Source organism: Tenrec ecaudatus, chromosome 10 (assembly GCF_050624435.1).
Source record: "Tenrec ecaudatus isolate mTenEca1 chromosome 10, mTenEca1.hap1, whole genome shotgun sequence".
NCBI lineage: Eukaryota > Metazoa > Chordata > Mammalia > Afrosoricida > Tenrecidae > Tenrec > Tenrec ecaudatus.
In genome coordinates, this window is record NC_134539.1 from 113,076,788 (window position 1) to 113,098,709 (window position 21,922).

At 42.7% G+C, this 21,922-nt stretch overlaps 1 protein-coding gene across 4 annotated transcripts in view; it reads left to right on the top strand.

Moving 5' to 3' along the window:
* Positions 1-9,058: 9,058 nt before the first annotated feature.
* The window catches only part of FAM222B (family with sequence similarity 222 member B), a 74,875-nt gene continuing 62,011 nt past the window's right edge, over positions 9,059-21,922 (top strand). For 2 of the 4 annotated variants that reach the window (XM_075561307.1, XM_075561301.1), the window contains exons 1-2: positions 9,091-9,193; positions 20,836-20,940. The gene's annotated coding sequence lies outside the window, so the exon portion shown is untranslated. Of the gene's footprint in view, positions 9,194-20,835; positions 20,941-21,922 lie in introns of all 4 variants that reach the window. The other 2 variants (XM_075561302.1, XM_075561305.1) reach the window with 2 other exon arrangements.

Here is a 21,922-nt window from a genome sequence, read left to right on the forward strand (position 1 = left end):
ATTACCATGAAAGTTCTTTTTCAAAGTCTTCGTTTTTTATCCTATTAGAAATGGATACTCTTGAACCAAAACAAAAACACTGGTCATATGAGGCTGGTTTCAAAACGAAGGTTGTGTCAAGAGCAGAAGAGAGCAATAACAGTATTGCAAGTAGGGAATTCTGTGTTGACGAAAAGCAAGGGAGGGAGTGGTGGAAAATGAAGGCTGACTTGGAACAGATTCCAAAAGCTAAAAAAGCTCGTCGTGGTTTAACGTCTTTTTATGGGGCTCTTGAGAGTGAATTGCATAAATGGGTTATGGAGTGTCGTCAAAATGGTTACTGTGTAACGCGCATGGGAATCCGCATATGTGCTCTACAAATGGCTCAGGATGACAAATATAAAGCACCAGACATTGAAAAATTTGCTGCATCAGCAGGATGGTGTACCTGCTTCATGAATAGGTTTGGCCTACTATGTTTGAGACAAAGAACAAAGATTTCCCAGAAATTGCCACACGACCTTGAAGAAAAAATTATGTCATTCCAGTCACTTATTATAAAACAAAAAAGAATTTATAATTATGACTTGGCAGATATTGGGAATACGGATGAAACTGCCATGACTTTTGATCTTTCAAGCAACAGAACTGTGGCAAGTTTAGGAGAAAAAAACATTTTTCTCAAAACCACAGGAAATGAAAAAAAAAACACTTTACAGTTGTTCTATCATGTTTGGCTTATGGAACTAAGCTACATCCTGTCATTATTTTTAAAAGAAAGACCTTGCCTAAAAAGATTAATTTCCCACCAAGAATTACTGTGCATGTTCATGTTAAAGGCTGGATAGATGAAGACGGAACAAAAAAATGGCTGGAAGAATTTGGAACCGACGACCAGGAGCAGCCTTAAAGAAGAAGCCATCGTTACTTGTTTGGGATATGTTCAGAGGCCACCTATCGGATAACATAAAAAAAATCGGCAAAATATAGTAACCAGGTGGGCTTAAATCTGTACTGCAGCCTCTGGAAGTATCTTTGAATAAGCCTTTTAAAGACTGTGTGCGAAGGATGTGGCATGAATGGATGTCATCTGGTCAAGCCCAACTAACAAGAGGAGGAAATCTCATGAAGCCTGACATAGAGTTAATAGCAAAGTGGGTTCGAGATGCATGGGAAGGCATTCCAGAAGACATGGTGCGACGTGCCTTCCAGAAATGTAGTATTAGTCATGCTATGGATGGCAGTGAAGACTGCGCTTTGTATGAAAATGACAGCAGTGATGGTGATGACAGCGATCTCAGTGAGGACAGTGTCTCTGATGACCTCACACCAGCTGAAGCTCTGCATTGGGATACGGATGGTGATGAGGAATCCAGTTTTGAAGGATTTTAACTCTTTACAATCAGCTTGGTTGCTGATTGAGCTCAGGGAATAGTACTCTTAAGGTATCATTGTTGATACCTTATTGTTTTTGGTTTACTAATGCTAAATGACTTGTCCTTTAATTTATGCTTTTTATTTCAAATAAATATTTAAATGCATTATCCCACCGATGTCTCAATTTTTAGTAATTTTATTTTCATTTGTTTTGATTATTGAAACTCACCAATAGCTTCTGCATTTTCCACCAGTTTTTCTGGTTTCCCAGGTAATAATTAGGTACCTTGGCTTATACTCGGGTCGGCTTATATTCGAGTATATACAATAATTTTTACTTTCTTCTTCCTACTTTTTCTTTCCTCTTGCCCCACCTTCATAATTACTTATCGTTCACCTCTAATTAATTTATCTCGGATACATTTCAATTGATCAAACATGACCAGGAATGCTATACCTTCTTCCCTGCCTATTTTAATACCCTTGCTCTTCCCCTGTCCTTGTCATTGTTGACTCTCCACTCCCCTCCCCCCACCTCCGTGGTCCCTTTGCTCTCTCCTAGGGCTTGCTTATCCTGCCTATCTTAAATAGGTAGACACCCAAAAGGAAAAAAAAAGATAAAATAAAGAAACAAAAAGGAAAATCATACAAATAGTTCCATGTCTAAGTGTTCTGGTGACCCAGAGTAGATGAATCTCTCTCTGCTAACTAGAGAGACGGACTTGTTACCATCCACCAGTCCAGTCCCCATTGCTCTCAGGGGTCCCTGTCCCAGGACCTGCTTACCTAGCAGCACCTAGACTCTCTGCGTCCTCAGCATTGGGCGCCAAAAGGTGCCCCTCCTACAAATTCCCATTGCTTTTCCTGTAGTTAGGGATGGAGTGGTCTGGTCTAGTGCCCCCCCCTTTCCACCTTTAGAGTTAAGTGTGGCCCCCTTGTGAGTAACCCCCAAGCAGTTCCTCTGAGGTGCCCAGCACTGCCGGGGAGTCCTCAAGGGCTTTGTGGCTTTGCTCCCATTGCTGCTCTGGTGCTCTCCCCTCCTGGCTTTCTAAAGCACTGATTCTTATACATTACATTATAATGCTTTGTCTTCTCAAGCTGCCGTCTGACATTGTTCTTTTTTTCATCATTATATTAGGGGCTCATACAACTCTCATCACAATCCATACATACATCAGTTGTGTGAAGCACATATGTACATTCATTGCCCTCATCATTCTTAAAACATTTGCTCTCCTCGTTTGACATTTTTCATTCAGTTCTTTTTTATTTAAGCATTTTATTGGGGGCTTGTACAGCTCTTATTTCCATCCATTTTGTCAAGCACATCTGTACATATGTTGCCATCATCATTTTCAAAACATTTTCTTTCTACTTGAGCCCTTGGTATCAGCTCCTCATTTTTTTTCTCCCTCCCTTCCTCATGAACCCTAGATAATTTATAAGTTATTATATTTTCATATCTTACACTGACCGATGTCTCCCTTTATCCACTTTTCTGTTGTCCGTTCCCCTGGGAAGGGTTATATGTAGATCATTCTCGCCCCCCTTCTCCCCCCCTTCTTCCCCTTCCCCTCTTGGTATTGCTACTCTCATTATTGAGTCTGATCATTCAGTTCTTTAACTTATCATTTCTTCCATTGGTTTAGCTATTCTTCACTCAAGAACAAGTCTGAGCCTCCTCTGAAATCCACTTGGGTCTTTTTTCCCCTTTCCTATCTTTTTAATGATCTCTTTCTTGCTTCGTGTGTGATGTTCCTGATGACAACCCACAGCTCATTAAGTCTTTAGTCATTAGTGTTCAGTGCATCAAATTTGTTCTTGGAATGTTCTCCGAATTCAAGTGGAATATTCTCAAGGTCGTATTTTGGCTGTAGTCAACTTGCTTTAATTTTCTTAAGCTTCAACCTGAACTTGCATCAGAGCAATTGACGATGCTCTGTTGCACACTTGCCCCTTGGCCTTATTTGGGCAGATCACATTGAACTTCTCCATCGTCTCTTTCCACAGAGCTAGTCAGCTTGATTCCTGTGTATTTCATCTGGTGAAGTCCATGTGTATAGTTGTCGTTGAGTCTAATCCGAACTCATCAAAAGCCTGTTGGCCTGGAGTCCATTCTGACTCAGGAACCTTGTAGGAAGAGCAGCGTGGCTCATCGGATTTAGGACAGTGCTTGGCAGATGAGAAATTCTACGTACACATTTGCTGTTATATCTTCCCCCGAGACTGTCATCTCTCTGAGGGTTAAGATGAGAGTTGTTCACTACTGTAGCTCATGCATCTAAAACAGGGTCTGGCACATAGTAGGTACTCAGTGGATTTTCACATGGTGAGTGAACAAATGGGATCTGTCTATGTGGGTACAGCACTATATTCTTCAGGCTAAGGTTCACAAAAGTGCTCCCAGGTTTCCAGGTGGAGAATCCAGTGCTCACATCCTTCCCCTCCCCCTTTCTGCTACCGAACCCACACGTCAAACCCATAAGGCCTCTCCTTTCAAAACCAAGTGGACTTTCCTACTGGTCACTGCAAAAGTTGGTAAGGAGACTTAGCTAAATGATGGGCTCTGATTACAGAAATGACAAGACTTAAAAAAAAATACCAGCAACAGTTTCATTGGCACACAATCCACCTATCAACAATTCAATAGCTTAGTCCTATCAAGAAGAGTTGGACCATCATCACAACTCTTAATTTTAGAATATTATTTTCTTCTTTCTAGTGCTTACTGGTATCAGCTCCCTATTTCTTCCCAAATGGCAAGACTCCTAAGGAATGAATCATGAGTTGGGAGGAGGAGCCTTCTGGGAGGCCTTACCATGGTCCATGGTTGCTCCTGTTGGAGAAAGGCAGTCAGGGGAGCGCTGACACTGGGGCGCTCCAACAAGACGTTCCCTTTCAAGTGATGGAAACCTGACCCAAACTGCCTGAAAGAAGGAGGTCTTATGTTTGCCCATGCAACAGAAAAGGCCCACTTGAACTGGCTTCATGCACAGCTGATGAAAAGGTTTAAGTCATGTAAATAAAACTCAGTTTCTCTTTCTGTCTCCAAGCTCTCTTTCCTCTGGATTGACTCTCCCCTGTGGTGTCCAGGTGGGTCCAGCAGCTCCTTATGTTCCATCTTCTCACATCTAAGGGCAGTGGGAAAGAGCAAGATTCTTTCTCAGAAACAAAATTCTTAGTACTTTTTTGCCTCTGATTGGGTTACTTTCCCATGTTGGGAAACAGTCATTGTTGCCTAAGGAATGCAATGTACTGATTGACTTGGGTCTGGGCGTCCTGTTCCATCCCTGGAGCGGATTTCATCCAAATCACATGGTGTGAGGTGCAGGAGAGATGGCTCTCTTCCAGACTGTTACTGGACAACATGAATGAATGCTTAGTCGGGAAAACAGCAGCAGCAATAAAACCCCTTCAATAAGACATTCAAGTTGAAGCTGCTACCAAGGGCTCAAGTAGAAAGAAAATGTTTTGGAAATGTTGATGGCGACACATGTACAACATGTACAAGTGTGCTTAATACAGTTGAATGATGGAATGTTATAAGATTTGTCTGAGTCCCCCAATAAAATGATTAATCAAAAAATAAATTCAAGTTGAGAAATGGCTCAGGAGGTCCAAACAGAATGGCTCAAGCCCTGGAAGAAGTAAACTCTCATAACATAGACTCCAGGAGGCTGTGTGTGTGAGGAAGTTAGGAAGGCATGGTGCACAGAAGCTTCCGCATCAGCTCTGACCTTCTTTTTAGTCATCCATTCACCAGAACTTAGAGTCGAGAAGAATTCTTCCTTCCTTCCTGGCTCTGTACTTCCCCTTGGATGCCAAATGTGTTCTCACGCCAAAGGGTAATATTTTTACAAGTAATGCCCATTCTTCTAAGCCAGGGATTGCTCTAAGGCCCCACGACCAACAGGGTGCTCTGCCTTCCACCCTGCTCTGCCAGCTTTTCTCTTCCACCCTGTCTGTGTTAGGATGGTCCCACCTAGACAGGAGGCTGGTCAAACATTAGGCCTGATCTTTGTGTATATTTGTTTTTCTTAGGAGCTGGATTAGAGGCTGATTTTATACACTCTTTTTCTGCAACAGTGGATAGCCATGTACTTAAAAGCCACAAGCATCTGACGAGAAAGACAAACCCCAAACCCTTCAAGTTCTTAGGTTTCTATGAGAAGAAGGCATATGGGAGTACCAGTCAACTCCTTAGTGAGCCGAAACTTTCATTCAGTGCAGTCATTAGACGGCAATCTTCCTGGCTCATTTTACAGAAAGATAAGAACCCCAGTCATAAGCAGGCTTTATTGCCTTCAGCATTTCCTTGAAGCTTAATTTTCAGTCTTCTGAACCTTTACTCTAGAGCAGTGGTTCTCGACCTTCCTCACTCTTTGACCCTTTAATACAGTTCCTCATATGGTGACGCCCCAACCATAAAATTCTTTTCTTTTTTTTCATAAAATTATTTTCATTGTTACTTCATCACTGTCATTTTGCAACTGTTATGAATGGGGCGACCCCTGTGAAAGGGTCATTCAACCCCCAAAGGGGTTGTGACCCAAAGGTTGAGAACCGCTGCTCTAGAGCCTTTTCTTTCCAAACTGAAGGAAAATGTGCTTAATCTTACATTGTTGTTGCATGCCTTTGAGGCTAATCCGAACTCATCAAAATCTTGTGCCACAGAGTCCATTCTGACTTAGACTGGAAGTTTACAGGGCAGAGTGGAACGCGCCGTAGATGGTCAAGGCTGTAAACTCTAAGGAAGCTGGCGGCCACATCTCTCTCCTGAGGAGTGGCTGATGGGTTCAAACAGTTGACTTTTTGCTTATCAGTTGAGTGCTTCATTCACTGTACCAACGGGGCTCCCTTTTCTGACTCATTAACAACAACCACCATAACAAAACTCATGGCCATCGAGTCTGCCAGCTCATAGTGACCCTATAGGACAGTAATTGCCCTTGTGAGTTTCCAAGACTAACTCTTTATGGGAGTAGAAAGCCTCTTTCTCCTGCAGAGTGGCTGGTACTTAAGATCTTGCGGGATCACAGCCTAATGTGTAATCACTATGCTACCTGGGTTCCTCTTACTCTTAGCCACCCTGTATGACAGACTTGAACCGTCCCATAGTGTTCCTTAGGCTGTCATCTTCATGGGAGCTGGCAGCTAGATCTCTTCTCCGGTGGAGCTTCAGGTTGTTCAGCCCACTAACTTCTGGCTTAGCAGCTGAGTATTTAAGCATGGTGCCACCAGGGCTCTTTAATCTGATATTGTCTCAGGAGTTCCAATCTTCATAGCAGATCCTGCCATCAGGAGTGTTTGTGTGTGTTTGCTTGTTTTTAATTTCCTGGGGAGTAGAAGTAAACACCATCCACAGAGAGAATGGAACTTATTTTTTTAAGTCACTTTAGACTTTGGTTCTTCCATCTCCAAACTCTGACTCGTAGTGGGGGACCGGGGCTAGATGTAAATGGAAGACATGATTATGGGGAAATTAGAGTGTTTAGTTCTTTACCTCATTTTCTCCTTGGTTGTAGTGCCTCAAGGAGACCTTGTAGCTTAGTGGTTATGCACTGGGCTGCCAACCTTGAGGGTAACAGTTCAAAACAACCAGCAGCTGAATTATGTATGTAGAAGTTGTTGAATTGGTGAATGTTTTGTTGTGTATATTTTCCCCAAAAATTGAAAAAAAAAAAGACATGAATGAGTATGAGCATGGGGAAAAGAAAATGTTCTAAAATTGTGATAAAGATTGTACAACTCGTCTTTTATTTATTTAGTTATAATCATTTTATTGGGGGCTTATACAACTCTTATCACAATCTATACATACATCCATTGTGTCAAGCACATTTGTACATTTGTTGCCATCATCGTTCTCAAAACATTTCTACTTGAACCCTTGGTGTCAGCTCCTCATTTCCCCCTCCCTCCCTGGCCCCTTCCCTCATGAACCCTTGATAATTTATAAATTATTATTATTTTGTCATATCTTAGACTGTCTGACGTCTCCCTTCACCCACTTTTCTGTTGTCCATCCCCCTGGGGAGGAGGTTAGATGTAGATCCCTGTAATTGGTTTCCCCTTTCCACCCCACCCTCCCTCCATTCTCCCGGTATCACCACTTTCACCACTGGTCCTGAAGGGATCATCCGTCCTGGATTCCCTGTGTTTCCAGTTCCTATCTGTACCAGTTGTACAACTCTTCTTGATATGGTTGAAATATTGGATTGTATGATATGTGGATGAAATGCCAATAAGACTTTAAAATTTTTATTTTAAGAGTTGCGGTCTCAGGTAGTGCTACACTGTCCGATAGGGCGACCAGGAATCAGAATTGACTTGATGGCTGTGAGTCTGGTTTGGCAGTACCTCACTTGCCACTTTCAAGTCTATGTTGTTGAATTGCCAGAAAACTCCATTGAGCCCAATCTCTTGTCGAGTTATTGCAACAAGCAGCAGAGGCTACAGTTGTGATTCACCAGAGTAAAAGTATGTTTTTTGTTTACCACTTTGCAAAAGAGCCAACCTCTACAGTGAGCCTAGAAGCAGAACTATGAGTCTGCCTGCGAGCCCTGGAGGCCCAGTACTTACGCACCTGCTGCTAACTGAAAAGTTGGCCATTTGAGCTTCCTAGTGGTTTCACAGAGAAAGAGGTGGTGAACTGCTTTCTCCTGTAAAGATCACAATCCAGAAAACCCGCCAGGACAAATCTGTTCCATTACAGCTGGTCTGAAGAGTTCAAATGACTTGAGGGCACGTACCAGGTGGTCTGCAAGGTCCTTGATGGCAGCTATGGGATGCCTAGAATAACTCTGTCCAATTAACAGCATGTTTTTGTTAAATTGCTTGAACTTAGAGGTGTCCTTATCTATTCTAGGAGCCCTGGTGGCTCGTAGGTTAAGCCCGGTGCTGCTAACGGAGAGGTCGGTTGGAATCCACTGGTTGCTCTGAAGGATAAAGATGAGGCAGTCTATTTCCATAAAGACCTGAAGAAACTATGGCGTAGTTCTCTGCCCCACTGGGTCACTGTGAATAGGAGTCAACTCGGTGGCAGTGGATTGCGCATTCTAAGAGTAGTCACCTCCTCCGTAAGGCCCCCAGAGGTCTGGGGTGTTAAAGTTGTATATAATTACTTCAATGTATTCGAGACGTGATCTTCTCCTTGAAATAAATCTAAATGCATTATTAGTGGTCACCTCTTAGCATGTGAATTCAGGCCATTAAATATACCCAATCAAACCCATCGCTGTTGAGTTGACTGCATGGATTGGAACTCAGAGAGAGCCTGTAGGGCAGAGCAGAACTGTCCCATGGGTTTTAAAACCTTTAGATCGTAGCAGAAGCAGAGTTCCACATTTGTGTGTGTGCGCGTGTGTGTGGGCTCGAATGTCCCACCATTCAGTTGAGGGCTTTAACCACGGTACCACCACGGTTCCTCCATTAAATGCAAGTGACTGGATTTAAGCCCTCCAAGTGTTAAAAGGTTATGGACGGCGCAGTCCAAGAGTTTAATAACCTAGGTGAGGTGCTCCAGAGGTCTTAAGAGCCCAGGGCTGCCGCCAAAGCCGCTAGGCCAAGGCGCCCTGGAGGCCAGAGGCGCAGGCCCCGGGGATGCGGGGATGCGGGGATGCGGGGATGCGGGCGCGCGGCGTCAGGCACTGAGGAGGACGCCCCGGCGCGGGCTGCGCAGGCGCGGACGGACCAGAGGGCCCCGGCGCTCCAGGCTGCGCAGGCGCGGAGCGGCTCCCGGCGAGTCCCGACGGCGGCGGCGGTGACTCAGGGCCGGGGCGTCGAGCGGCGGCGGCGGCACCAGAGCAGCCATGAGGGCCGGGCCCAGTCCCCGACAGTGAGTGGTGGTGGAGGGCGGGGGCGACCGGAGGGAAGCGGGGTGGCCTGGCGAAGGATAAGCCGGCTTGGCGGGTGGGCTCTGTCGGGGGCGAAGGGGCGTGGGGGAGGGACTGCTTGGGGTGATGGTGGGGGACTTGGGGGCACGCCGCAGCGGATGCCCGGGGCCCCGGAGCGAGACTGCTCGCGGGAGGGTGGGCAGTGCGCACTGCAGAGGGCGGTAGCCCACGGGAGGGGCCGTGCCCCACGCTCCCCCGTTTGTCTTCGGCCCTTCCCCCCAGGAGCTTTGGGTAGCCGCTCCCTTTCCGCTCCTTTCAGGGGGGGGCGGGATGGAAGGTGACGGCCCTGCGGGGCTGAAGACCCCACCTCTGAACTGGGCTGGCAAGGACCGACCACCGCGAGTAAGTGGCCCCGCTGGAAGGAGCCCGGGAGCCGCAGCGCTCGATTTAAAGCTGGGAGGGGTCTAGAAAAGAGCCTGGGACCTTAGAGGCAGGTGTGAACAGAAGTTCCCCCCTGGGAAGCGGAGACGTAACCTTGGGCAAGTCCCACTTAACCTTTGTGAACCTCCTGAAGGTGTGCTCGAGCCGGCTAGTGTATAGGATTGAGCTTGTTTATGAAAATTGTAAACTGCTTTGCCGGTGTTAATATATCACCACCAATAATACTTGGCTTTAGATGTCACCAATATTATTGCGTTTCATTGTCAATAGGCACATAAGTGTTTTCTCTGTTGGACATGGCAGACATGCCAGTGTTGTGGTAAATCAGTTATCAGACTAGTGTCGGAAAAATACAATGATACTCTCTGGCATTTTTATAAATGGTGTACAGCTACCTCCTCACCCAAGGGGGAGGGACTAGAGACTGAAGGGCCAATGTGCTAAATGCTTTCTGAACCTAGCTCACTCAGGTTCCCTTGTAATGCAGTTGTCACTAATGTGCTTTATTACAAGTTGAGAGAAGGGGTTTGAGATGGCTGGGAAGGGCCACTGTTGGAGAGGTGTGCAAATGTACTCTTGTTATTTTAAAACTGGAAACAAGTTTTTCTCTGCAAAGGAGCCTCTGGTTGTCCCAGGTCTGGGTCCCTATTTTGGGAGTTAAATAAGCCTACAGCAGCATTTCAGCCCCCCTCCTCCTCCCCCATTTTGACCCTTTGGATGGAGCACCCAGGGTGGGCTCTCAGAGCAAGGCAGAGGCAGTTGTGCAGGAGTCCAAGAGGTGGCTGGCTCTTCACTGAGAAACTAGAGCAGCAGTGCTGGGGCTTTGTTGTTTTAGGATAGACCAAAAAAACAACAAAATGGGCAGAGGTAAACCAGCTTTCTTGCCACAGCCTGTGAAAGAGAGGTGCAAGCTGCTTTCAAAAGGACAGAAAGAGACAGATGCTTCAGCTTAACTGGCAGTGAGAAATGATAGCTGGAATTGGAGAAACCTTTTGGGTGTTCTGGGAAATTGGTGAGTGATTTGTCTCTCAACTGAAGCAAAAGATAGAGAGCAGCTGTACTAGATCCTTGAAGATTCACATAAGGGGAATGAATTATTTTGTAATTTATTCAAAATGGGAGAAATTAAGTTTAGTTGTCTTTAACTTCCCTATCTGGTAAAACATGCCCAGTGATAGAGTTGTTTCTTTTCTTATTTTAACTTTTTGCTGTTTTTCTTTGGTTTACCCAATAGCTCCTCTCTCCATGATGTTGATTATTCATTTTTAGAGGTCAAGGAAAGAAAGCGCTTGCTGCTGTTTTCATAGATCATGCCAGAATGCAAATGTACTCTTTGACCACCACGTGAAAGATGAAGCATAGGTATAAAAGGTTAGAGCAAGCCTAGCCTTCTTGAGTTTAATACGTGGATGTTTTATTTTTAATTGGGAGAATGCTTTTCCTCCTCTGTTGGAAATTTCCACCATCAGTTCAAACAAGTCCATAAATGCCATCTGTGTTATGTTAAAATGATTGGAGTTTGTTCAGCCAGGATGAGAATTTCCTGCCCTCCCCTCTGCTATTCTCTTTCCTATTTGTGGTTATTTGTCTGCTGTGGATGATAGTTGACCAAATGAGTCCTTCCACTGAGGGAATGGAAGGAGGCGGTCGGAGCCTCAGTCCTTGAGTGAGCAATCTGTCTGAAGTGAACCACAGGCGGTGGGGACATGAAGACTTCCTCCACTCCCTGACATAGCAAGCCTTAAAATAAAAAGGAGTAAGATGTATTAACTTATCTTCTGATAAATGAATTCCCCTTTTTCTTGAAACATCTCATGCCTCAGGGAAAACTTTGAAGACATTTTATTTAAAAGATAAAATTATGCTTTTACCTCCTACCCACCTCCTCTTTTTTGCCCTGAGTTCTGCTTGAATATAGAATCTTAGTTTCTGTAGAACCCGTCTGATCTTGCAGCTTGTTCCTTTGTGATATTTTCACAACAACCAATTATAGAGAATAGAGCCCCCTGAGTCCCCCATGGGGGGAGGGGAGGGCAGGTTTCTAACAGGGTGCTAACAACTTTAAAGGAGGATTACCTGCGAAGATGTAAAGAAAAAGTTAAAAGATGTGTGTAATCTTAGCAAGTACATTTGCTCATTAGTTGCTACTTTGGAAGGAAAAGGATTCAAGGGTGAACCTATGGTTGAGAGTAGCCTCAGGAGGACCACAGTTTGTAATCCCTGTTTAGCACTAAAAAGTTCAAACCCACTGCCATTGAGTCAAGGCCAACTTGTAGTGACCCACATAAGGTTTCCCAGACTATAAATCTCAGAAATCAGGAGCAGACCCTTATCTTTCTCCTGTGGTGGGACTGCTGGTTTGAACCGCTGACCTTGTGGTAACAGCCCATTGCTTATCTAGAAGCAGCACCAAACATAGCAATCACAACCCATAATTGACAAATGTGTTAGAAACTTTTGTAACCTTATTGTGTGCCTTTGAACTGAACTTAATTAACAGCTCTGTGCCTATTTTCTCATCTATAAATTGAAGTAATTTACTTCGTGGAGTTGTTACAAAGATTAAATATGTAATTTTTCCATGACTATTTTGAAGTCCCCTGTATAAGTATTTATGTTACAAAGTAATAACTGATCTCATCAAATCTTTGGTACCAATGTTTGTAAGGCTTACTGTTATTTTGCATTAAGAAAGGATTGCAGCTATTGGAGTTGGCAATGCCATGAATCTTAAGAGGTGTCCTGTTTTCAGAGATGATATGTGAAAAAAACCTAAGTTTCAGAATTGGCGAAGTACAGTAGGAGTTCTAGAAGAAAGGTACAGCTTATTATGATAATTGAGGGAAGTACAGCTGTTGTCAAAAAAGGCATCCTCTGTGGAATCTGATGGACAAGGAAGCCAGGGCATTCCCAGCAGACAGTAAAGCCTGAAGATGGGGAGAAGAGAAGGCATCCTTGATTTATGTATGCCCACCAGATTGGGCTAAGCAGGAGGAGGAAATGAGCTAAGACTTTGGCAGAGTAATATTGTATAATGCAGCAAAACAAGATAGGAAGGTTGGAACATTTTCAGAAGAGGCATCAGTCTAATGCTTGGATTTATACTCCTAAAATATTATAGTAATTTAAAAAAGATGATTCTAACCATCCACTTAAGAGGCAAGGGTGAGTGTGAGCAGCACAGTGGCCCGGGCAAGGCTGAACAAGCTTTACAGTTGACCAGATGGAGATAAGTGTGAAGTTACTGTACTCTTGGTGAGAAGTGGATGCTTTATTAGTCAGAGAAGTGTTTAATAGCTATTTTTGTCTTTTTCACTGCCTCTCAAGGTCTTGATTATGTCCCTGTCAGAGCTCTGTGACTTAAGAGTGGAAAGAATACAACCTAACAGGAATAATGCTAAATTGTCTTTTTCAGAGATATAGTGCCAGGGAATTAAATAATCATATTTGATTAGCTTTGTTACAGAATGGTGGCTTAGGTACAGCATTGGATCATATGACTTCATGGGACAACATAGGTCATTTAAAGAGTGATGTAGAAGACTTAGTTACTAATCTTGTGGGAACTAACCCTGAAGCCATTGGGGAAAATACAAAAAGGGGAAATAATGTAAGTGTGACCTTTTAGCATGTCTGTCTTGGTGGCACATTGAGTTAAGCACTGGGCTATTAGCCAAAAGATGAGTAATTCAAGCCTACCTCTGGAGAAAGATGAGTCTGTCTGATCTCATTCCACTGCCTCCCAAGGTCTTGAATATGCCCCTGTTAGAGGGTTTACAGTCCAGAAAACCCTATGGAGCAGTTCCCCTCTTCTATAGCATCGCTCTAAATCAGAATTGACTCAGTGGCAGTGAGTGTTTGATTTAGATTTGTTCACCATTAAGCTATAACTGGGCTTGAATCTTTTAAGATTACTGGTCTCTGGTCTCATGAAAACTGTTGATCCCTTGGCAGTTCAAACATTTAAGTACCTGTTCTATGCTAGGCATTGTGCTAGATACGGGGAATTAAAATATGAATGACATAATCCTTGTTGCTAAAGGCGTCACATTTAATTGGAGACCAAAACATAAATGATTATGAATCAGAAGGATGTGTGTTATCCTAGAGATCTGCAGCAAGTGCTTTGGGAGCTTTAGTTCTGCCTGGGGTGGGGTGGAGGGGGCTTTCTAGAGGAATTATGACAGGCCTTGAAGGCTGAATACAATTTGACAGCCTCAGAAAAAAGTAAGATTAAAGCAGTGCGTTCATGTACGGAGAACAGTTTACCCTAAGGCACAAGGGTACAAAAGAATATGGACCTGCGGGCCAGTGCTTTAATGTGGATATATTGTGCAGTACTAGGAAATAGTGTCTGTAAGTGAGGTGAAGGATTGGTTGGCACCAGTTGTTTTTGTAGATGTTGTGGAGCTATAGAAGAATTTTAAGCCAGATTAAGGAAAATGCTCAGAATACAGCTTCAGAAAATAATTCTTTTGAAGTTAGATTTAAAATGGAATTAGTGACAAGAGACTAGTTGATTTTGAGAGTGGTGTGATCATCTGAGATACATTGAAAACCTTAGTTATAGTAAGGATGGTGGAATTGAAGACAGACTAAAGTTTTTTTTCATTGCAATCTATTTTCTTTAAAAAATAATTTTATTGGGACTCGTGCAACTCTTATCACAATCCTTACATCCATCCATTGTGTCAAGCACATTTGTTACTTTTGTTGCCATCATCATTCTCAAAACATCTGCTTTCTACTTGAGCTCTTAGTATCAGCTCATTTTCCCACTCCCTCCCTTTTCCCCTCTCCCCAGTGAACCCTTGATAATTTATAAATTATTACTATTTTGTCATGTCTTACACTGTCTGATGTCTCCTTTCACCCACTTTTCTGTAGTCTGTCCCCCAGGGAGGGGGTTTTAGGTAGATTCTTGTAATCCCTTCCCCCTTTCTACCCCACCTTCCCCTTCCCCTCCTGGTATCTCTACTCACCACTCACTGGTCCTGAAGGGTTCATCTGTCTTGGATTCCCTGTGTTTCCAGTTCTTATATGTACCAGTGTACATCCTCTGGTCTAGCCGGATTCGTAAGGTAGAATTGGGATCATGATAGTGGGGAGGAGGAAGCATTTAAAAACTAGAGGAAAGTTGTATGTTTCATTGTTGCTACACTGCACCCTGACTGGCTTATCTCCCTGAGACCCTTCAGTAAGGGGATGTCCAGTTGTTTACAGATGGACTTTGGGTCCCCACTCCACACTGCCCCTCATTCTCAGTGATAGGAATTTTTTGTTCTTTGATGCCTGATACCTGATCCAGTAGACACCTTGTGATCACACAGACAGGTGTGCTTCTTCCATGTGGTCTTTGTTACTTCTGAGCTAAATGGCCACTTGTTTACCTTTAAGTCTTTAAGACCCTGCACCAAGGGTCCTCAAACTTTTTAAACAGGGGGCCAGTTCACTGTTCCTCAGACCCCTTGGAGGGCCGGACTATAGTTTAAAAAAAACTGAACAAATTCCTATGCACACTGCACATATCTTATTTTGAAGTAAATAAACGGGGCAAAAACACCCCGAGGGCTGGATAATGTCCTCAGAGGGCTGGATAATGTCCTCAGCGGGCTGCATGTGGCCCGCGGGCCATAGTTTAAGGACCCTGCCTTAAGCTATATCTTTGATAGCCTGGCACCATCAACTTTCTTCACATTTGCTTTTGCACCTGTTTCATCTTCAGCGATCGTGTTGAGAAGGTGAGCATCATGGAATGCCAGGTTAATTGAACAAAGTGTTCTTGCATTGAGGGAGTACTTAAGTGGAGGTCCAATGTCCATCTGCTACCTTAATACTAAACCTATAAATATATGCACATAGATGTATTTCCCATATATAAATTTATTTACATATGTACCTGCCTGTATTTAGACCTCTATATATGTCCTCTGTATCCTAGTTCCTTCTTTTATTTCCTTTGACTTTCCTCTTGTTCCACTATCATCATGCTCAGCCTTCAATTGGGTTTCAGTAATTCCTCTCTGTTACTTGCCCTTCATCAAGCCCTACCAGGCCTCCTATACCCTCCTCACCATCGATTTTGGATCACTTGTTCCTTTGTCCCTGGGATTGTTAACACCCACTTCCTCTCCCCAGCCTCCTCCTCCCCAATGTCCCCAATAGTCCATTGTTTTCTCCTTCAGATTGTTTATCCGGCTATCTTATCTAGATAGACCTATAGAGATAATATGCACAAAGAACTAGACAGACAATAACAAAAAAAACCAAGGACAAACAAAGAATAAAGCTTGTAAATAGTTCAAGGTATGTTTGTTGACCTTTAGGAGTATTATCCTGTGGAGTCTGATGGGGTGCCAAGTCTTGGCCCCAAAGTCTATTTTTGTTATTCCCTGGGGTCTTCATTGCTCTGTTCCCCTTGCTGTTCTGTTGCACACACTTAGTGTTTTGCCTCAGTGTGGTGGGGCACAATTGGGCACAATTCCCACACTGTGCCTCCAGTGTTGTCCCCCGTAGTCCTATGGATCAGTGAGGGATGTCGAATCTCATAATGGAGCCAGCCCTGTGGTTCTCTCTGTGCTTAGGCTGCTCTGAGCAGGAATATCATCCTCAGGGCTTGGTGGGCCAGGATGTGCTCCACTCTCTCCTCTTCTCCCTTTATTTGTTTCTGTGTGTTCTGATCAGACATGTCCCTCTCCCTGAGCTGTAGCTTTAGTGCTGTCTTCTATAGGAAGACGGGGCTGTCCACGTAGTTGGGATTGGAGCCAGCACCTCATAAAAATATATTTATCCTTATTATTCTAAAGCTTTTTATAGTGTATTAGGTGAAGGTGTATAGGGAAGGTCAGTTTTATATTTAACAGTTCTTGCGCATTTTGTGTGTTTCCATTGCAATCGTCTCAATTTACTATCATTTATCCCTTCTTCCCTGTGTTTCTTGTTTGTTTCCCTTTTCTAGCTTAACACTCTGTACTTTGCTCTTAGGTAACTGTCCCTTTGATCTTCCCCCGCAGGAGTGGTTAGTTCCAGACCTGAAGGGTGTCTCAGGGCCATAGTCTTGAGGGCCCACCAGTCTGTCTTTTGTGATTTTGAGCTGCTTTTCACGTTTTTCTCCCACGCTACCCAGGATTTCAGAGCATTGCTAGTATTGACCAGGCACCATGTGGTCCGGTCTTACGCTTGTGGAGACTGGTGCTTGCATGGTCCACTAGTCTGTTGAGCTCATGGTTGTTGTTTTTGCATGTAAGGACTGATGATTTTTTTTTTTTGGTGGGTATTTAAAAAAATTTTTTTTTTAAATTTTAACAATTTATTAGGGGCTCATACAATTCTTATCACAGTTCATACATATACATACATCAATTGTATAAAGCACATCTGTACAGTCCCTGCCCTAATCATTTTTTTCTCCCCTCTTTTCTTTTTTTACATTTTATTAGGACTGATGATTTTTATAGATAACTCAATCGACATCTTTCTTCTTTCCCCTCAACTAGGACAAGCCAATAGTTGCACCTCAGATGGCTGCTTACAAGCTATTAAGACTCTTGTTGCTACTCCCCATATATAGAATATATAACATTGTCTTTGTGAGCTGTGTTAATGCCAATTAACTTTCATGTTCACCCAAGACATATGGTCCTGCACTTTATCCTCTGCATGGTCCAGCACATTCATGGATACATTTGCAGCAAAGATAAATACAGATACCCTCTGTCAAATGTGTGTATGTTCATGGATATAGTCCCACTCTCCCTCCCACATCTGTTTCGCGTACAGTGTCTATCCAAGTATCTCCTTGTAGATACCACTATTTCTGGACTGTGTATATTACAGTCTTTTGCCTCTGTTGCCTTTAACTCACAAAAATCTTTTTAGAAGGAGGACCCAGAAGCGTCTCTTCATTGATTTTGTGTAATTGAGGGGAGAAGGAGTTGTCAGAGACAGATTTGAAGCTGCTAGCTTGGAACAGCTGAAGTGGATGTGAGGTCATTAACCAAGTTAGGGAATCTAGGACTAGGAGGAGGTTGTAAATGAGGGGAAATGACTTCAGTTTGAGGAGTCCCTGGGTGGAGTAAACCCTTAAACGGTTGATTACTAGCCAAAAGGTGGGTTCCAACCCACTCAGAGGCACTTGGAGATACCCTTCCGAAAGGTCACCGTCTTGAACACCCTGTAGAGCAGATGCACTCTGTCTGTACACGTGAGACTGCCCTGAGTCTCAATTGACTTGTCAGTAACCAACAAGGTACTAAGGTTGAGGTGTCTGGGAGACAGTCAGGCTAATGTCTAATAGGATTTTTCAGTGTTTGGGTCTAGAGTTGAGATGAAATATTTAGAATATAGGTACAAATTTGGTAGTAGCATAGAAGTACCAGTTAAGGCCAGCTTGCTGATCTTGTGATTCTATGCTCAAGTGGCTTTTATATATTGTTAGATATGTTGTTACTCTTCACATCATCTAGAGGGATTGGCAGTTATGAGACTATGCTACTAAGAGCCTTTTCCATAGTAAGAAGTTCCACAGTGCTGGTGGTACATTTCCTTATTTCCCCATATTTTTCTTTTTTTCCCCCCATTTTTTAATATACTACATACTTGCCTTAATTTTCAATTTATAGACTGTAAACAAGAATGAAGTACAAAGCCTTTTCTCTTAATGAGAGCAATGTATTCTTAATTAAATAGAAATAGGATATCTTTCACGATTAAAGTAAGTGCATATGTAGTTAATTTTTGGGGGGTAAGAGGAAATTACTGTACATATTAGTTATGGATTTTTCCCCTGTTCTCAATGAGTTTCCCAGACTTAAAAAAGATTGTCTTTCTATTATCAGTTCTATTATAAATCATTTTTTAAAAAGGAATCTGTTCCTTTGAATGCCTCAGATGAGAAAGTGGGTGGTGGTGGTGGTGTGTATACACCAGAACTTCAGAAGATTAGCTTTAAAGAACTTGGGGCAGTTTTGAACTAGTGATGCCAGGATAGTCAGTTTAGTTAGAATCAGGATTTCTAGCTCTCAAGTTTCCTGTCCAGTCTTGTGCTACACCATAGCTTCTTCTCCCCCCACTTCCCCACCAGTTATATAAGAATGAAAACACCAAAGTAAATAGACTTGATAGCTAAAGCTGTACATGTCATTATTACTTTTAAGGACAGTTTGCATAAATTGAGTGATTTTTATAGTTCATGATTTTTAAATATAAGCCGATTCATGTCTTTTATGAGAAAAAGAAATCTGTGTAGTATCTGAAATTAGTAGACTTTTTAGCTGATTTTGTTTGTTTGTTTAAGCAGGATGACTGGCTGTGACCAGGGAGTCAAATGCTGGGGGGAATTGTCCTTTGGGTTTCAAGTTGGTTCAAGGCTTAATTTTCTCTTCATCCCCTTTCTCTGGGATTTAATACTTCATGATGGAAAGTTTCAAATATATGTCAAAGAAGAACAGTTTACTGAACCTTTATCACTGCTATAATCATTGTCAACTACAGTCAGTCTTCAATGTAATGAACCCCTATTCCTTTAAACCCACTAGGCTTAAAGTTGCTCCAAGGGAGAAAGGTGAGTCTGTCTGCTCTCTTCAAGACTTCTAGTCTTGGAGACCTTGCAGAGCAGCGGTGCTCCACCTGCCTCAGGTCACAGCCGTGTCATACAGCTCCTCATGTGGTGGTGACCACCAACCATAACATGATTTTCATTGCTACTTCATCACTGTCATTTTGTACTGTTATGAATTGGGCGACTCCTGTGAAAGGGTTGTTCAGCCCCCCAAAGAGTCGCGACCCACAGATTGAGAACCGCTGCTATAGAGGGTCACTGTGAGTTGGAATTGACTCAATGGCAATGGTTAAAATTTTAAAAATTTTTTTGTTATTATAATTGTTAACTCAAGACCAGCCTAATTTCATCTTTGTACCCATGCCTGCTACTCCATCCCTGATTATTTTGAAGCCAATTCCAGGCATATTGTATTTTCACAAGTATGTATTTATACATATCTCTAAAAGACAAGGACTTTTTTTAGAAAATACTTTCGTCAACTTTTCTTTAAATATTTTTAGATTATTTGACGATCTATGTTGATTTCCTTTGAACCATAAATTCTTAAGGAGCATTGCATATTTTCTTTTAAATCTTTTATTGGGGCCTTGGACAGCTCTTATCACAATCCATATATACTTCCATTGTGTCAAGCACATTTGTACATTCATTGCCATTATCATTTTCAAAACATTTTCTTTCTACTTGAACCCTTGATATCAGCTCATCTTCCTCCTCCCCCACCTTCCTTTCATCATGAACTCTTGATAATTTATATATATCTTTTTCCCATGTCTTACAGTGACTGCTGTCTCCCTTCACCCGTTTTTCTGTTGTCCATTCCCCTGGGAGGGGGGTTATCTAGATCATTGTGATTGGTTCACCCTTTCTTCCCCCCAAACCCTACCCCCCCACCCCCGCCTTCCCCTTCCCCTCTTGGTATCACTGCTCTCATTATTGGTCTCGAGGGGTCTATCTGTCCTGAATTCTCTGTGTTTCCAGCTCTTATCTGCACCAGTGTACGTGGTCTGGTCTAGTCAGATTTGTAAGGTAGGATTGGGTGCATGATAGTTGGGGAGAGGAAGCATTTAAGAACTAGTGGAGGGGGAGGAAAAAAAAAAACTAGTGGAAAGTCGTATGTTTCATCGGTGCTACAATGGACTCTGGCTTGTCTCCTCCTTGTGACCCTTCTGTAAGGAGATGTCCATTGTCTAGACATAGGCTTTGGATTTCTACTCCGAGGTCCCCCTCACTCACATTGATAAGATTTTTTGTTCTGGATCTTTGATTCCTGATACTTGATCCCATCAATACCTCTTGATCACACAGGCTGGTGTGCTTCTTTGGGCTTTGTTGCTTCTCAGCTAGATGGCCACTTGTTTAACTTCAAGCCTTTAAGATCCCAGATGCTATATCTTTTGATAGTTGGGCACCGTCAGCTTTCTTCACCATATTTTTTATGCACTCATTTAAATGACAAGGACTTTTAAGAACTTTAAGCGTGTGCGCACACGTAATGCACCTTAATATCATCGGATAGTCATGGAGTTTTCACATTTCCCCAGTTGTCTAATAATTTCTCGATTATTTATTTGACAGGATTTGAATAAAGTCTATACATTGTGATTTTGATATATGTCCTATTTATCTTTTAATCTATAGGTTCGCCCTCCATCTCTTCATATATTCATTGAAGATCTCTCCTTTTTAAAAGCTGCTGTCACCTTCTGCTCTTTTGGAAGACTCTTCTTTCAGCATGTCTGCAAAGTAGGACATCTTTTCATTCCCTCCCCTGTGTGCTGTCATTCTAAACAAGTGTGTGTGCCTCCTCTCCTCTCTGAACTGACATGGTGCCTCCCTGCATAGCCCGGGAGCGAAATAACAGGCAAACTGTCAATTCTTGAGTATAATTTGTAAGAGTGCTGATAGAGAGGACCTGCAGCTACCAGTGGGAATAGGGAATACATTATCTCTTAACCTATATTTAAGGGATGAGGAAAGGCTCCTGGACAGAGCCGTGTCCAAGCTAAGACTTGAAGGATGAGTAGGAGTTGGGTGAGATTCAGGAAAGGTCATTGTCAGCACAGAGACGATTGTAAAGTACAAAACATTTAACCAATATTGATTTTTATTCATTTAGACTAAATAAACACCATGTCTTTTAGGAAAGTTGAGTTTTTGACTTTATTGAACCAAATTACTTTAATGCAGTCTTTGTACAAGAAGTTTTCTTTTTTCCTTTTCTACATAACTGCAGGAAATCTCAGCTGCTGGGGAAATAAAAAAATCAAAGTCCTTTAACTAAACACAAGGTTCTCAACCCTCACAGTCCTTCCCATGCTTTTTCCTCAGGTAACTAACTTCCCACCTAAGAATAGACACTTTGTGGGAAGGTTTAATAAAGCCTTTGAGAAGCTAATTCTAAAATTTATGTGGAAGATGAAAGGGACTGAAACAACAGTTTTGGAAAGGACAACAAAGTTGGAAGACGTACTTCCCACTATAATAATATAGGCAGAGGGTAAATAAATAGACCAAGGAATCCAGAAGTGGACCCTTATTATTAAGTAATGTAATCATAATTCATTTTTGACAAAGGTGCAGAGGCAATTCATGGAGGAAAAACCGGCTTCTTCATAAATAGTATTGGAGCAATTTTGTATTGATATGCAAAAACCCCTATCACCAACAAAAATAGAACCTCAACCTACATAGCACATAAACCAAATTCAATATAGATCATAAACCT